Genomic DNA, 8,099 nt, shown 5'->3' with positions numbered 1-8,099 from the left:
CTTCATCCGACCCTCTCTCCTTCCCTCCCTCATTCCCTCCCTCCTTTCCCTTGGTTTCTTTCCTTCTTTATCTTCCTTGAATCCTCTTTCCCGTCTCTTCGCTTCCAGTCCCTTGCTTCCTTCGATTCTTTCTTCTTTTCAATTTTTTTCTTCCTCCATCACTCCCCTCTCACGCACACCTTTCTCCCTACACAGAAATATTTCCTCCTTCCCTTCCCTCCCATGATTTGTACCATCTCTCCCTTCTTATGTCTTATTCCTCCCTTAATTCCTCCCTTTGTCTACCTTCCTTCTTGTTCTAGTCTATTCCATCGATGGTGTGCTTGATTTGTTCTCATTTTCCCTCTTTTTCTTATCCATCCATTGTCTGATTTCTCCTCTCTCTCTCTCTCTCTCTCTCTCTCTCTCTCTCTCTCTCTCTCTCTCTCTCTCTCTCTCTCTCTCTCTCCTTCACTTCTCGTCCTTTCCCCCTCTCTTATCCCTAACTTGCCTCGTATCCCTTCCTTTCTGATGTTTGTTCCCAGATTACGCCTTCCTTCCCCATTTCCCCTATTAGAACTGAGCCCCATTCCTCCTCCTCTTTAGGCATACCCCACCTCTCCCCATTTTCTCCATTTTCCTCCTTCCCCTTCCCCTCCCTCTCCTTCTGGTTGCCCTTATCACCCTCCCTCATTGATTCATCCTTTCTCCTTCGTCTTTCCCCGTTACCTCTTCCTCTAGCCTTTGAATCTGCACTTTATCTTTCTTTTCCCTCCCATGCTTACACCTTTTCCAATTTCCTTCTTTCCTCATGTTCTCCAGTTCTCTCTCCCTCTCCTTTCCTTTTCCTCAACTTTCCATTTCACTCCTCTCCCTCGCACTTCCCTATAATTTCTTCCTCGCCTTCCTCTCACACTCTTTCCTTCACTTAATATACTCTTTCCACAATCCTCCCTCCCTCCCCTCTGCACCAGCACCACCTCCCTCTCCCTTACACCCCAAACCACCGAATATCTCTCATGCATCTCTTGAATTCCATCTGTTTTAAAAATTTCGAGCCTGCATGGCGTGCCGGCGGCCATTAATGAAGATTATTGTGGCCAGCACCAACCCCCTGAATCTGAAATGGTGAGTTAGTGTGTGTGTGTGTGTGTGTGTGTGTGTGTGTGTGAGAGAGAGAGAGAGAGAGAGAGAGAGAGTTAAGATTCGTCCATCTGTGTTCAGCAGCATGCACACGGGCAGAATAAAGCCCGTCAGGGTGGAATGCCAGCTGAGTCAGGGGAGGGAGGGGCATGGCTATCGAGGGGGAGCATAAGAGGATACAGCATCAAGGATGGCCGAGGTGGGGGATAGGGCCACCATGTCGGCGGCTGTATCAGAGGCGGTGAGAGAGAGGATATTGTTTAGTGCAGTATGTGTGTGTGGCGAGGGAGGAGGAAATTCACAATATTTATGGATAATACATGGTGGAAAAACATTTAATCACCTCCCTGGGTCGAGACCAATGCGCGTGACAAATCGGTCGCTCCAACTTAGATGCTCTAAGCATTGTCCCCAGACCCCTACGGTACAAAGTAAATAAACTGTTGCCGACTGTAATCAACACAGCATAACAAAACATGTTGGAATGAACGGACTCTATCTTTTGTGTTGTTTTCATTGGTATGGAAGAAGCAGAATTTCCTGGTTCGCAGATCTTGTATTTATCCTCTGCATGCCATATTACGAAAAACAAAAAATACATAAAGTAGTTTCAGGTGCTTGGTGCTCTTTAGTACTAAAACTAAAACCATTAGTGCTGGTACTGGAATCACAAAGCAGGTGGATATTAAAGTTAAAGAGTGTGGTTAGTATACCTGTATGGAGAGAATGAGTATAAAGATAATAGTAAAAATGATACATACGGTTGAGTTTGATGCTGGTAAGATACTAGTATATGACAGGCCAAGAAAAACGTGTAGGCTATTGGAATGGTCAGTGAGTGTGTGAGAAACAGAAGTATGGTGGTTGATGAGGCTGGGGAAATGACATGGAATCTGGCTGGCTGGATGAATTTTGTACAGAGGATTGCATAGCATGGGGTTGGCTTCCTTTTTTTTTTTTTCTTTTAACTTAGTCGCCAAACTAAATCTGCCGGATAGGTCTTTAAGAAGCTAGGTGTAGGTGGTGTACCTATGAGGTGGAGTCAATATTCCAGTGTCTGTCTGTCTGTGTGATGAATAAAGATGGAAGTATAGAGGATGAAGTGCATGAAATGGTACAGCAAGGAAGAAAGGTTGCTGGCTCCTTGAAAGCAGTGATAAGATACAGGGAAGTGAGCATGGAAGTGAAAAAGTTATTACATGACAGTATTTTGATACCAACTCTAATGTATGGAGGTGAAGCTTGGACATTGTTGTAAGGATAGAAGTCAAGACTGAGAGCAGTGGAAATGAGTTATTTGAGAGGAGCATGTGGAGTCTTATGGAGAGACAGACTGACAAATGAGGAAATGAAGGAGCGTTGTGGTGTGGATGTGGATGTGACAGGAAGCGTTAGGAGAGACACACTGAGGTGGTTTGGCTACGTGGAAAGGAGGGAGAGTGAGAGACTGACGAGGAGAGTGTATGTGAGTGAGGTAGAGGGGGGGGAGAGGGAGGGGAAGGCCAAGGATGAGGTGGAGGGATGGAGTGGAGACGTATATGAGAGGGGTGTGTGAGCTGGGAGCAGGGCAGTGAAATGGCGGGGGACAGGGCGAGATGGTGGCGATTTGTTTGTGGCCACCCCTTACGGGATTAAGGCGTCTGGCTGGCTGGCTGGTTGGCTGGCTGTAGGCTATGTCTACTTGTAGACATATATAGAAATGTTGGTGTTGGGTTTCATTGAAATTTGGTGGATTATTGGGCACTGGGTTAAGGACAATCTGATTAGATTCCAGGTGGATCCTGATACGGTGGCCGGTATAAACTACTGCAGAAAGCAGTCAGAGAGCGCATACCTCCGCCAACGACACTGTCACAAAAACTTTTAAAATCAGGCTGTGGTTCTAGGCTCTGTCATGGCAAAAAGACATGACTGTATCAGTTTTTTTGCAAATTTAACAGAATAAAAAATATATCCTGGATCTGCATCTGGATTCGGATCCTCCTCAAAATCTAATCAGCTTGAATCTGGACCTGCCTTAAAATCTACTCAGCTTTTCCTCGGCCAGTGGGTTAGCCTTCCAGAAAATTTCATTGAAATTCGACTTTTGTGTGTGTGTGTGTGTGTGTGTGTGTGTGTGTGTGTGTGTGTGTGTGTGTGTGGACAGACAAACAGAGGGGCATGGGTGATCACAACCTTAGCCAGACTTCGTTGACAGAGGTAATAATTAATTCAAACGGCGTTCGAGATATGCATTCCTTGAACTGTTTAACCAGGCAGATTAACCTTTTAAGCGCCAGCGTTCTCATTTTGGGAACAATGAAATTAATATTTAAAGAAATTAGTTTATTGAGAAGCTTTTACCCTGAGTGCAAATAATAGCTTCATATGTGTCTAGTTAATCATATCTGTTGAAATACTCATTAGTTTTCAATAAGGTCTAACACCTCTTTTTGCTCTTCTACTTTTCATGATTTTTTTTACCACTCTAGGTGTTATTGTTATTGAATTATTTGTTGCTAAAATCTTTAGCCTCTATTTAACAAATATGTACTGAGTATTTCCTTAGGAAGTATTATCCCACATTAAATCATTAACTGACTAAAAATGCATAACTTTGTAAAGACAGAGTAACATATTACTGATGTTCCCAAAATGGGAACGTTGGCATGATGCCCTAGGAAACTTAACCAAGTTCATACAGGAATAGGCATGTTTCAAGTCTACTGCTACATCGTTGCCTTACAGGCTGAAACAAGCTGATACTTGCTATAACTGGACTTTCCCAAAATATATAAGCTACAGGCCCTGCCTTGAGTATTACTACATATTCACTCCTCCTCAGATACAGAGACCATGAGTCTGCTGACATTGGAAAAATTACAGTTTTATGGGTTGTTTCACTTTGTTTTCTGTCATTCATTATGCGATGTCATTGGTAGCTACATACCTGAATATTTGAGTAATAAGGTAATTTAACTTGACTTATGTTTATTTACTAGTTAGTGTTTGGGAGAATAAGAGAAAAGCTCGTTCTCTTCATTACTCCATTTGTGTGTGATTACTAGTAGCGATATTGCTGATATTATTTCAATTCACGCATTGTATCAGTACCGGGTAGTGCTACTTATTAACTTCATAATTTATGCTTATCGATGCTAAGGATGCTATACTTTCTCGGTTCTGGAAGAGCGATGTCTCAATTCAGTCATTATCAAACTGCGAAAGATGCCGCTGAGAAAAGTTTAAAGTCACAAAATGGCCGTGGTGCATCTGCCTCCTGTTGCAGATCAGCCTATTGACAGTGATGAGGAGGGTGACGATAACATTCTCGACAGGGACTGCATGCCAGATGAAATCAGTGGTGAAGTAGATCACGATGAAGTAGAAGAGAAAAATACTGCAGACGATAGAGATAAAGGAGAAACTTAGCAATGGAGGAAGACTGGAAAGCTGTCTCAACGGTCCCATTATGCTCCATCAGAAGTAGGTGAGGAGCACTGTGACAAGGAACCATATGAAATATTTGGAACATTTTTTGAACTAGAAATTAGCAAACAGCAGACTGAACAAGCTAATTTGTATACTATGAGAGACAAAAACAATTCAAAGTTCCATGTTGATGGGGAAGAGATGCGCAAAATTCTTGGGATGGTCAATTATAAGGGGATACCACAATCTGCCATCTGAAAATGATTACTGGTCCACAGGTGAAGACATGGAAGCTGCAGTGTTTGACAAAAAAAAAAATAATAATAATAAAAATAAATAAGCAGGGACAGACTCGAAACATCAGGAAGTATCTACACTTTTTTTAAATGCATGTAATTAAGGAACCAATGGCCAGAAGCCCACAAATTGCTTCCTCCAAGAAAAAACAAAAACAAGATAATGGAGAGACAAATTCAAGATCCCTTCATTTCGAGATGCCTGGACACACTGAGTTTGAAGGATTGGAGATCATAGGCGGTAGGAAATACGGACAGAGGAAGACAGTTCCAGAGTTGACCTGTTGCTTACAGGAAGGACTAGGAGTAACGGCTATCTCTTGCATTAGAGAATTGGACGGAAAAGGGATGAGAATTTGTTGCTAAACGTGTGCTACTCGCCCGTCATAGAGATGGAGGGATGCAAGTAGACAGTTCAGATGAGCAGTGACCATTGAAGTAGTGAGATAAAGGAGCTAAAGATGCTACAGTGCGGCAAAGAGACAGAGGTTGAAGGGAGCCAGTAAGAGGAGGAGAGTTAATGAGACGAAAAGCCTTTGACTCCACCTTGTTGAGAAAACCCTGTATGTGGGGAGCCTCCCCACACATGAGATTTGTACTCTACACAGGGGTGAATAAAGGCCGTGTATAAAGTCAAAAACTGTACAGGGGTAAGGAAGACATGGAGTTGGCTTAGCACACCTAATCTCTTGGAAGTAGATTATACAAGAAAGCTAATATGATTTTTCCCAAGATAAATCCCGAGAGAATAACTCCCCAGTTATGTTTAAATATGAAGCAGGGTTGAGTTGCATACTGTTAAAAATTATATGATACTCCTGTGGAAGATTTTGTCTGGTTGAAAGATGTAAGAACAGAGTTTTTGATGCATTAAAAACGAAATTTCTTTTACCCCAGTCAGAGATATGAACCACGTTAGACGTTATGTGTGCCATAGCATCATCCCTTGTTTGCTGAAGTAACTGCTGAGATGTATGCCGCGGGAAGCAAACGGAAATGTGAAGGGTGCAGTTATCAGTGTGAGTGAAAAGGGTTAGATGCACAGCTCAGGTCACTGATGAATAAAAGGAAGAAAGTTGGCGATAGGAGAGCCCTGAGGAACACCACTACTGATAGCTCTAGATGAACAGTAGCCATCTACAACAGCAGCTATAGAACGACCTGAAAGGACTTGTTACTTGGCTGCCTCAAAGATGGCCAAAGTGTTGCCTTTGCTTGGAATGATCAAAATGAATTGTCAGCAGCTTGGTGTATTCCACGAGTTACTGAGTAATGATGAAACTATGATTTCCTATCACGGTCATCACAGTGCAAAACAATCCATAAAGAACAGACCAGTAGGATTTGGATATTAAATGTGGATGTGTAGTGCAAATGGCTATCCATACAATTTCTCCATCTACACTGGGATCCAGTTGTTGCAGCCAGTTGAGAGGGCTAACCAATATGTTCTTTGATAATTTTTTCACAAGCCATAAGTTACTGACAGAACTGGCTCAAAAGGATATGCGAGCCTGTGGAACCGGTCTCGAAAACAAAAGAGAACTGGATACTGTCCTCTCCTAACAAAGAATGAAGTTGAAAAGCGAGTGAGGATATTTTTACTTAAGTCAGTTGGTAATGAGGTGCGTGTGAAGTTTTTTTTTTTTTTTTATGCGAGGAAGAAGGAACCAAAGGCCATGAGCCCGCAGTAACAGTTCCCTCCAAGAGAAAAACAAAATACAATAGAGAGCCAAATTCAAGATCCGATCATTTTGAGATGCCTGGACACACTACGTTTGAAAGACTGGAGATCATAGGCAGCAGGAAATACAGACAGAGGGAGACAGTTCCAGAGCTGACCTGTTGCATAAATGAAAGACTGGGAGTAACGGTTAACTCTTGCATTAGAGAGTTGGACAGAAAAGGGATGAGAGTTTGCTGCCAGACGGGTGCAACGCGCCCGTCGTAGAGGTCGAGGAATGCAAGCAGACAGTTCAGAGGAGCAGGGACCATTAAAGTAGCGATAGAAAAGAGATAAAGATGCAACAGTGCGGCGAAGAGACAGAGGTTGAAGGGAGTCAGTAAGAGGAGGAGAGTTAATGAGACGAAAAGTGGAATGACAACTCTGCTGTGACTGTTCCTAGTAGCTACTATGGTATGGGTCCATTTCAAATAGCAGAAAGGCATGTGAAGAAAAAGCAACAAGCTGGTCTCCCAGCTGTACCTCATCACGATGTACTGTACAATAAAAGAATGGGAGGCACTGATGTCTGTGACAGCATGTTATTATCCCTACAGACCAAAGACTACGTTCAGTGAAATTGTAGTGGGACATTTTCTCAAACATACTGAACAAGGCATTATTAGCTGCCTTTAGGTTCTAGCAACGTACAGGTCCATCTGTAGCTAAAACACACTTTCAATTCAGGAGAGAAATAGCTCGAGGCAGGGCAAGGGTTGAAGAGATGAAGAAGAGACTTGTAGGGTCATCGGTACCCTGAGCCAAAGCAGTGAGATATGATGAAGCAAGTCATTTTCTGGTGACATGTTCTCACGGTAGATGTGCTCTATGCATGAAGACCACACGGCTAATGTGCACGAAAGGTGAGAAGAGACTACATAAAAAGTGCAGTAAATCCTTCCACCAAAAGTAAAATGCGTGATGAAATATGTGACAAATAGGAATGTGGTGAGTTGAAATTTTGGTATTTCAAGAGTGTTCACTGTTCAGTATACAGAATTTAGTGAAATAAATTTGAGTTTAATGTTATCGTGAGAGCACAATTCAGTTCCAACCCTGAATATGAAAATAAAATGAAATAGGACGAAGATTGTTTCTATATTCCCTTTGGGGTTATGTTTGAAACATAAAAAGTCATTATTTCCAATGTGGGAACATATAATAATGTAAACAGATTTGTTACATGTAAATTCTGCCATACCACGTTGAGTACACCGCTTCCCGTCCGATCAGCGAAGTTAAGCAACGTTGGGTCTGGTTAGTACTTGGATGGGTGACCGCCTGGGAACACCAGATGCTGTTGGCATAACGTTCTCCCTACGTGTCAAGTGGGGTTGGTGGGGGATTAGTGCCCCTCCCTGTAAAACAATTAACTCTAAGCCCTTGGTCACCCCGTTTGGGATACATGGCGTCTGGCAATGAATGAATGAAATTCTGCTTGTAATCTAGACTCATATTATGAGCTTACGTTCCAAAATAAAAGAAATATACAATTTATCAGTGATTAGCCATTAAAGGGTTAAAGCCGTACAATTAATTACCTCAGC

At 42.5% G+C, this 8,099-nt stretch overlaps 1 pseudogene; it reads left to right on the top strand.

Moving 5' to 3' along the window:
* Window positions 1–7,739: 7,739 nt before the first annotated feature.
* LOC145413084 (5S ribosomal RNA) lies at window positions 7,740–7,858 on the top strand (annotated as a pseudogene).
* The last annotated feature ends 241 nt before the right edge of the window (window positions 7,859–8,099 follow it).

The sequence above is a fragment of the Coenobita brevimanus genome, chromosome 94 (genome assembly GCF_032717465.1).
Source record: "Coenobita brevimanus isolate Jiangsu-jjx chromosome 94, ASM3271746v2, whole genome shotgun sequence".
NCBI lineage: Eukaryota > Metazoa > Arthropoda > Malacostraca > Decapoda > Coenobitidae > Coenobita > Coenobita brevimanus.
Note: the sequence above shows the minus strand (reverse complement) of the source record. Positions and strands in the feature narration are given on the sequence as shown.